Raw genomic sequence first — 10,641 nt, 5'->3', positions numbered from 1 at the left:
CCAGATGATTTGCTCTTCCATTGTCGCAAGCGTATCTGATTATATCCGAAGAAATAACCAATGAAAAAGCTTTTATGTTAATCACTAGAGCCATGCACGACAACCAATACTAACAATTTTGAGCTGTCCAATCATTTGTTAGTATCTCTAGATTCACTAAACAGATACATCACATGAAAAGTGTTCATGTTTACACCTATATATAAATAAATCGTGTGGGCAAATAAAGCCACCAAAGCAACATACCACCAGAGCAACATGGAGACCAAGGAAGAGAAGGTTCCAGTTGTGACCGATGACTCTCATAGCCTGACATTCCGCTGCATCATATGCATGGAATATAGGCCTAAGCATAGCCACTTCCGCTGCAAAGGTTGTCTCCACTATTTCTGGTTCAACTGTATTGTAGATCATATTAGTTACCATGTAATTAGGGGTGATATCCCTGTTCATTGCTCTGTGCCTGGATCCAATATTGGTGACTTACCTATGAGATGTGGTACAAGCATATCTTGGATGACATGCGAAATGCTTCGAAAGTTGCAATTCTAAGGGAATATTCAGTGTTAAGGTATGGTAGTTGTGGAAAATTTTTGGAATGGATCACCGGAAGGAATGGTGGTTGTCAGGGATGACTACCTTGATGCGATGCATAGATTGGTTGTTTCAAAAGGTTGGCGGTTGTTCCCTATCCGTGACATATTCATTTATCTGCTGGAGGATATATCATCTTAACTTGTTGGTAAACATTCTAGTTGTCTTTCTTTTAAGTTTTCTTGTCGACATGACTCCGGTGTGCCTGTTTGGGTTGAATATCTGATTGTTAGTTTGCTAGTAGTAGTTTATCTCAACTAAGAGTAATCTCGCATGTTTGTAGCATAGTAATAATTACATGTAGAAATGTGTCTCGATAGTTTTTGTATGTAATTTAGTCCATTTGGCCTTCTTCTATTGATGGAGACTTTACATCTAAACGATGGGTAGTAGTTGAATTTGATTGAAGATATGGATCTTTTGAAAGGGTTGATTAGGGCCTGCCATTTTTCTTCTTTTCTGCACACTTATTTTCTCTAGTTTAGCATTGCGCGAAACCTATTTTTAGCTATGAGAAATTGATATATCTTTGTAGTTAAAGTATGAGTATGCTGATTTGAGTTTCCGGCAACATATAACAATTTACAGTACTTTTGTGGATGATTTGATGATGCTTCATCCAAATGTAGTCATGCATCTTAATCAAAAGAGACTATAGCTTTGCGTTTTTAGTTCATTCTTTACCAACAGTAGCATTTCATATTATCATGTCTCTGAAGGCTTAGGCCTAACCTGGAACAACTAAACTATCTGGATCATAACTCTATATGTTTGTAAAAACCTTTAGTTTGGTACCAAAAAAAATAATGATATGCATTGTAGTGCTTTTTGTTGGTTTTCTAAGATCAAGATGAATTTCCTTAATGACAAATAGTAATAGACAGCAACATAATAGAATAGACCAAAGGAGTTGCATTTTCATATATTTCACAAGCATAGACTCCCATAACAGAATACACCAAAGGAGCTGCATTTTCATATATTTCACAAGCATAGACTCCCATACTTGTTTTCATAGAGGGCTACATGTCCAGTTACAGGACTTTTAGGCGGTTGTTGCAGTAATCGACCTACAGTGGCTTTTTATAGCTCCAAACTATAGCTTGCTACCAAGCACAAGCTACCAACAAAACTACTAGTACACTGTACAACCTTGCTAACTAGTAAAATTTTCTTTGCATCCTACCATGCCACCATACAAAAGCATACAACTCACTTGTGTATTCTAGAGCCCATTATCACTCATTTACAACTAAGCTAAGCTAATTTGTGCCAGAAACTTAAGCAGCAATAAGCAACCAAATTAACCAACTAGTAGTATTATGCAATTTGACTAATTCCTATTTAAGAGAATAATCCAACACTTCTCTCGGTATTTTTTTGGATGCGATGGCTAAAGCTCACTATATATATGCCCTTTTTGCACTGTATAAAATCAATTTATCTCAGTGTTTGTTCCACAATCCATCTATTGCTTTGATTCTATTTTAAGTTGCCTAAACTTCCCAACACCAATTAGCTGCCACCTTACAATGGATTTCATTATTGGTTTGTGATTAATATATCAGAAGGTTCAAAGAAAACATGATGAATTTGTGCAAGATCAAAGACATGTATTGTTGTCCACTAATTGGTTGATGAAGAAATCATTGTTATTTAATTTCACTTCTCTGATTCTTGCACGGGGAAATATTTAGTGAAAACCTTCAAATAAGTGAAAACCATACCTAAAAGTTCTCTAAATTCATAAAAAAAATCTAGAGATAGGTATAGGCATAACATATATTCATACCAAATCTATAGTCCAAACTCAACTTCATTTGAGAGCAATGGAAAAAGACAAAATTCAGTTGATTAGTGTCATGTTACTATTTACCCAAAATTTGTTTTTTTACTCCCAAGTAAAGTTGAGTTATAACTTAAGATTTGATGAGGATGTATTACATTCCTACATCTTTCTCTAGTAATTTTCTCATAAATTTAGAAAACTTTTAGGTCCGATTTTCACAGGTATTTACTTATTTGATGGTTTTAACCATATATGTGCTCTTCTAGCGCGGTGTTAAAGTTACCAGATAATCTGTCACTTAGTTTTCATCAAAAAAGAAAAAGGGTTATATCTAATTGATCTTATATGAAGAATTGCATATTCATTTATAATGCATGATCTAGGTTTATGATATTAGAGTAGTATCTAGTAGTTTAGACGTTGTGTCTAGATTACAGGATATCATTATTTGGGGTTATATGCTGCGGATGAGAGGTGGGCCGCTGATGGTGACAGCTCAGTACGGGTATTCCTGGATCCGCGTGTGTATATAATCCTAAGTTAATTCCCTGGGGAGGGTATTCCTCCTTATTTAGCCCCGGTTGTATGATCATGATGGGCTGTCGTAAGGAACTCGGCAGTCAGGGTGGCTTCTCGAAGTACCATGAGGGCATCTGATAGAGGGTATTAGCTAGTATATCAGATAACTAGAATGTATGTATACTATGTATACTAGAAGTATATGAATATATTTTCTCTCTTTTCTTTCCACTTAGCTTAGATAATATATTATGAGAATGAGTGGCCGATGCTTGTGTGTCACTCTACGCTTGGATTATCTTAACCCCGCTTAGAATATGATTATCACAAGTAATATATAAATTATTAGTCGAGTTCTCTCTACATGATCTTCCCACGGGATAAAATAAATATGATACCCTTGGAATACTCACGGGTGAAATGCTACAATGGTATATCCGTGCGCTTGCGGATAAACTTTGTAACCATAATATACCAGGAGTATTTCTGCGCCATTGCTGGGAATTATATATCTAGTAATGTCGTTAAGAAATACCAACAGTAGCACCACTTAGTTCTGCTCTCACTGAAAATAGCACAAACTAACTTATGTACTTACCTTAGAACTGAAGAGAACTGCAATGGCTACAGATAATACCCAGTCTAGCGACCCTTGTCCGAACCTAAAAAAAGCACAGGAAGGAGAATTTACCTACATCAGTATTTCTTGCATTACATGATCAGAAGAGAGCACTTCTTTGACAGTATATCTTGTAGTTAGTGGATCATTGCAGTAGATCTTTTCTAAAATAACACTGGCTATATCAGATCATGTTTCCAAATAATAGTGACCCTTGTTGGCTAGTCAGCCTGGTTCAATGGACAACGGCCAAGCAGGTCGTAGGCAGGCCAACTCTTACCTAGCCGAATTGTCAAAAAAAAAACCTCTTACCTAGCTGGCCAATCCTCCTTCCTAGGCTGGCCGGCTTGGCTCTGCTGGCTAGCTGGTCTAGTCTGAAACTGGTTGTCTCTGGATTTTGCTGAATTTCGTCAATGTCTAGATGATTCCTTTAAAACTGATGATAGTCCAAAACAAGTGGAAAAGTGAGTGTTGTCAAGGTCAATTTATTTGCAAAAGTAATAATTATTTATCCATTCTGCTAAAAAGTATTGATAGTAATTACAGCTGTTCATTCTGTTGCACATATTTGCACTAAACGGCATGCAGTGTCTATGGCTCAACTGCAAAGACTAGTTCATATGTGTATATGTGTTGTCCCATTGTTCTTGCTAATTAACTCTTGAATCATGTTACGTTTTATTTTGATAGCAAGGTGTGGCTGTGTATTCTGTTATGCTTGTGTTGAAATGTCACCAGAGAAGGAAAACACTGCTCTGTAAGTACAAATCATGACTTTTATATTCTTATGTCAAATTTATGCTATTTTTATGTCACAATTTGCATGGAAAACGTAGTTTAATACATCCATCCTTATAGCAAATTATTAATTAATGCTGTTGTATTATTTTTGTTAGGGAGGAAAATCAATAGATGGAAGAAGATGGCAAACTGATACAAGAATCTTTGAGAGACCATCAATAGGAACAACAAAATGTGGTGAAAGCCAACAGACGATAAGCGAAACGTCAGGTTCAGGAAGGATACACCAGCAGGTAGTCCAACACCTTCTAGAGACTCTAAAGCTAGAAACAGATGTGCTTATTGGGTTGTCTCGCAACTAGTCTGAACTCTCTCTAGAATTCATATAAAAACAAGGGACAATCTTCAATCTTAATACCCAATTATGTTGGTGGAGTTTCCGTATTATTCCATAACTCGTAAGTACAATGGAGATGATAGAGATCAACGCTGATAATTTTATCCTTCTGTGGTTTACTATGCAGATTGCAATGAAACAATGAAGAAAAATGCATTATCGAATTTGGATAGATATGACCTGGTGACGTACATTACCCTGCAAAAAAATGATCTGATTTAGCTTGTAGGAAACCTCTACGCAAGTACGCTAGGAAAGTAAGAGAAGAGCCAACTCACACCCAGAAATTTTCTTACTGATCAATAGGATCTGGAAAATGGCTAAATTTTTAGGCGTGACAAAGCGGTATCAGAGTTTGTGGCGTGACAAAGTAGTATTAGAGCTAACTTGACTATAGGTTAATTCAATTGGTCAAAACCCCAAGGATATGTTTTCTGAAAACTTAACAATGTCTCCTCCCAACCTCGAAGCTCTTTGCAAAATGGTTTATCAATTTGCAAAGACCATCTGATATCACCTTTGATGAACTACCAATTTGGGTCCAGGTGCATGATCTGCCCCCGATGGTTTGGGAAGGTGATTAACGTAGTTGTTGATGAAGATGGTATTGCTTGGGATAAGTTCCTTCAAACTAGAGTTAATTTGAATGTAAATCAATCTCTGCCAAGGGGTATTAACTGTTAAGCTCCGAGTGGATGTAGATGATACGGAGGGGTAGTGGTATGAGGTTCAGTATGAAAAAAATCCCTCACTTTTGCTTTGTCTATGGAAGATTATTTCATACAAAGGAGGGATGCAAGACCGAGAAAGAGGATATTTTTAAAAAAAAAAATCAGCAGTGAGGTGAGTGGTTGCGTGCAGAACAGGTGAAAACAAAGAGGGCTAGGCGGCTAGCAGTCAGTGAGCAAGATCAGGCTCAGAGGGGAGCAGCTATGGGAGCAAAGCGAGTTCTCCTGATTATGCACAGAGATGCAATGCAGTTGATCGTGATCTACCAAGAAGACATCTTTTTACTTAGAAGAATAAACCTGATAATAGTGCTGAGAGAGGAGGTGGAAAAGGAGTTGAAGAAGTAATCAGTTCAGTGGGACAAACTAGGGTGTGGGACAGACTAGGTGATGGTGATGATCTTAACATGAAAATTCAGCACTTTAAGAGGAAGCCAAGAGATGTTGAAAGGTTGAAAGTTGAACAAGGTTATTAGTGTAATTATTTATTTGATCAGTACCCACCATGGGATAGCCCGCTGTCAAGGAAGAGACCGTTAAAGCAAGTTTGGAGGAGGAAGAGACCTTAATGGGGAAATGTTGATGAAAAGGCCCACAGGGAGCGCACGGGGGAGGGGGCGTTGTTGACGGTGGGAGGATTTTCCACATACGTTTGTTCATTGTGTTCAATCGGCAGAATTATTTTGTTTTTGTTATATATCCTTCAGTCTTAGTATAGATTCATCTGTAATGTTGACTAATTTTGTCCTAAAAGCCCAACCATGGGCCATCTCAAATTAATGCTAGAAGATTGAAACATGGTTAGAATATATTTCTCTTAGTGTCACACTATATCTGATCACTGCTTCTATTAGTTAGTCCTCTTGTTGGTAAAGGAATGTTGACATGTTGTCAACCCACTAGATTAATTGCAAAAGAGCAAAACTCATGTTCAGGATTGGTATTACATCGATTGCCTTGGTGACTCATGTAAACTATTTTAAGAATCTTTTTATCCATTTTGCTAAAATACATTCTCAGTAACTACATCAATGCAATATTTGTATCTGTTTTTTTAGCAGAACACAGTAGGGGAGGCCCCTGCTGTTGGCATAAATTTTATTCAAATAAAAAATACAAAATTACAACATAAGAGTCTACCTCTTATCAATATTGCATGTGACATTTACTTCAAACAATATGCGCTGTCTGATTTACAAGGTCTACTTTATATTTGTATGTGTCGTCCAGTTGTTGCTGCTAATTAAACTCTTGCATCACCTTTTTTTTCCCTAATATCAAGGTGCGGCTGTCTATTCTGCTATGCCTGTGCGAAGATACCACCAGAGAGGGAAACCACTGTCCTGTAAGTGCAAATCATGACTTTTCAATCCTTGCATTAAATTAATATATGCTATTCTTACATCACAATTTGCATGGTAACAACATATTCCCAAACCGATGCCTGTTGTAATTGCTAAAATCCATGCAGCATTTCATATTGCTTAATTGATGCCTACTGTAACTTTTCAGCGAGGAAAAACCCACCTTGGTCTATAAGCGAAATGTCCGGTCCAGGAAGGATATGCCAGCAGGTGACAATGGTCCAACATCTTCCCGAGGCTCAAAAGATTGTAATTAAACAAGGGTGAATGTTGGTTTATCCTTAGTCTGAACTCTCCCTATCAATAATAATCAAAACATAGAACGGAAATCTTCCGTCTTGATAACTTTGATGCGTTGTTGGAACTTCAGTATTGATATTTCATTGTGAACTCCTAGAGATGATCAAGATCAATGTTATTTTATCCTTCTATGATGTGTTTTGCAATTTGAATGAAATAATGGATTGAATGTATTTTCGACTATTTGGATATATATATATATACTCGGCTGATTTGCTTTCGTAGTAAAATAATCTGGTAAACATAGTTAATTTATCTGGACCTTTTATCAAATACACAACAAAAGTATGCCTTTTCTTGATGGAACCAGAAATTGATGATTTGGTACTGTTTAATACAAATAGTCCGTATGTAGTATTTAGCATAATATTTTTCCAAACATTTTTTTTCATGAAAGTCTCGTTTCAAAAATGAAATAAAACTAAAGACTGTACATCCTGATTTTGCAGTTCATAATAACTAAATCCTTAGTTTGGAAACATATAGAACTTGTAGGTGTATTTCAGATATTTAAAAGATCCATTGTCTGTCGATCAATTTCACTATTTTTTTCATGCTGAGGATGTGCCATAGTTCGACTGTGGAACTATGGTTGAACAAAAGGATAAACTTACAGTATTTAAAAGATCCACAGGGGATGTGCCATAGATACTAGCTTTCATGCTGTGGTCTTTTGTCGTGTGGGGCCGGGTTTACCACCATCACCGTCGTGCAACACAAATAGCAGCCGTCGCCAAGGATAGAGTTCAGAAATAAGATTAGTTTTTATCTATCTATCTATATGTTAATATAAAAGGAAGTTTGTACTAGCAATCACCCGTTTCTTACATCTTTTTCTCAACCATTTGATCGGCTGATCCAATGCTCTAAACGGTTATATTGTGATCCAACGTCGAACTCACCATGGTAAGGACACACCCTGCAAGGAGGTGAGCGCGGCCTCCCCATGATTGGGCGTGATTGTTGCCGATCCGCAATGCACTGTTTTTTTATACGGCCAAAACCTATTTTTATATGTTGTTAAACCGTCCGTCTGCCCGAAAGTATGTGCGAAAAAATCACTATTTTTTTATACGGGTGGCATGCTTGTACGCGGTAATCGCATTTTTGCGTGCAGGTGCCTATGCTATCCGCACGCAAAAATAAAATCCCCAAAAATAAATAAAAAATCAAAACCCTAGCTAGCTCCCATCCGAATCCGTCATCTCTGTTGCCGTCGCAGGGTTGGTCGTCGCAGGGCCGGCGGCGGTGGATCCGGCCATTGCGCGTTGTAGTCGCCGTCGCCGAGCTCGCCGCCATCGCTCGGGAGAGAGAGGAGAGGAGGTGAGAAATGAGAGAGAGGGGAGTTTGAAATAATATGAGGAGGAGAGGAGGTGAGAGATAGGATGAGAAATAAGGATGATAACTTGAAAAAATTGCAGTGCTGAGACTAAAAATAGAGGTAAGTCGACTTTTAGGTAGATTTTTAAGAGGGCAACCTACGAAAATACATTTTCCCATGCGTCTGTTTAAGAGATCTACCTAGAAAAATAGGCTTATTTTAGCATACGGCTCGTTAAGAGATTCGCCTATAAAAATAGATTTTTGCATGCCCTAATGAGCCATATGTGAAAATTGAAGTCGATTTTTGGAGGCGCGACCAATTATGGTCCACGTGCAATCATCCCTCAAACATAGGAAACGTTTATACAGTACTCTCTCCGTCCAATAGAAAACCAAGTAGTACGGGATTTGATACATCCTGTGTAACGCCCCCAGCAAATAATTGAGAAAAAAAAAAAGAAAAGCAAAGCTAGCTAGCTGTGCAGCCCAGCAAAGCAGCAGCAAGCCGGCCCAACAGCAGCAGAGCAGTAGCAGCAGCACACAGTGCCAGCGTGGCACTGTAGCATCGCCAGTTAGTGTTTACAAAATAATACCACCTCGCTTAGCCAGCTCCATTCAACCCAACATAAATAGGAGGACAGCCCGCTGACTGTTAACTATATTTTGGAATTTTCAGAAATTTTGTGTTAAAGTGAGGACGAAAGACATAGTGAGTTGCAGTGTTAGTGATCCAACTCTATGAGATGGATCCAATACCGTTTTAGGGCCATGTGCGACACATCCTGGTAACTGTGAATCTGGACATATCTTTATCTAGATTCGTTGTAGGTTTCTTTTATATAAGACGAGAGTAGTGCAACTCCGTGATTTTCTAAATCTCGATTTCCCTTTCCCGATGCTTGGCCGCGCCCCAAATCTCGCATTGCCATGGATCCGGACCCTCTGCCTTTCAGGAAAAAGGTGGAGATGCACAGTGAAATGAGTCTGTTGCTATAGTAGAAAACAATAGTGAATTCTACGTCATAGAGACGTCCAGTCCTGGAACACCATCCTTTGTGCATCCGATGGGCAGTAACTCTTCCACTCCGTCCTTAGTCGCATGCCCATAATTCTTTGTGACTCGATGTCCAGCCCACTTGCATCACGGATTCGCGGCGCTCAGCAGTCGGGATTTTCGGCCGCCATCACCGCCGTCCGCCACTATCGCACGATCTCTCGCTGGTGAAACGCGTACGCAGTCGATAGTCCTCAAACAACCACAACATGCTCATCGATGAGGTGACCAGCATTGAGGACAAATCAAAGGGAAAAACCACTCATTTTCTCTTCAATTGTGCGCAGAGGATCCTTTCATTGGTCAACATCTGCACTCTCTTCGTCTCTCGTTTAACAGAAGGGGAAAAAAGTATCTGTTGGCAAGGCCATATTTTTTTCTTTAGGCTACTCGGTCAGATTTTCTACCGGCAAGAATTTTAATCACATACCGAAGGCGTCAGCAAGATTTTCAACTACTTCCCAAAGATCTCGGGTGAAGCGGCCTCAGCTTCTTTAGCTTCTTCAGTGTCACATCCTGGTAATGTGAATCTGAACATATATATTGCAGCTTCTTCAGCTTCAAGTAGTTAGCAAATTTTTGGAAGCAACTCTAGCAAAATATCTAAAATTATTTTTCACCTGCAAAATTGGGATTTGAATGGCAAAAAATGTTGTGGCAATTAATGTGCCTAAAATGTGGTCGCGAATATAGATAGTACTCTGTGATTTGTGGCACAGATGAGCTCTAAGGCTATATATATAGCTTTCATACTGTGGTCTTCCGTCAGCATTCATGGGTTGTCAAGTATTGGCCATTGCCAGATAATAAACAGTAAGTCCAAGCAAGGCCAGCTTGGTTTACATGGCTACAATAATTTGATCGAGGAAGATTGAAAGCCAATGATGTTGGTTTAATGGGGAACAATTGGAATGGTCGAGATTACATTATCCAAGGAAGCATTGTTCAGTGACCATCTAAATGTTGTAGTACTCCCTCGTTCCATAAAAATTACAAATATAACTTTTGTCACCAACAAAAAAAAGAAATTAACTCATCTTGCATGAAACAAATATCAAGGAGTATATGTATGCATGCAACCAATAAGTATTAAGATAGCTCATCTGACTCTGATTAAACATTTAATTTGCCTTTTTATTTAAGTCTTGGATACATAGAAACTACGAATAAGAATAACTTATTTGAAAAATCTCAAATATGAAATATGTCTAAC

General features: G+C 38.3%; 1 pseudogene; it reads left to right on the top strand.

Annotated features, from left to right (window-relative positions):
- The first annotated feature begins 258 nt into the window (after positions 1–258).
- On the top strand, positions 259–6,736 carry LOC127754314 (uncharacterized; annotated as a pseudogene).
- Positions 6,737–10,641: the final 3,905 nt, after the last annotated feature.

This window comes from Oryza glaberrima, chromosome 11 (assembly GCF_000147395.1).
Source record: "Oryza glaberrima chromosome 11, OglaRS2, whole genome shotgun sequence".
Taxonomy (NCBI): domain Eukaryota; kingdom Viridiplantae; phylum Streptophyta; class Magnoliopsida; order Poales; family Poaceae; genus Oryza; species Oryza glaberrima.
Note: the sequence above shows the minus strand (reverse complement) of the source record. Positions and strands in the feature narration are given on the sequence as shown.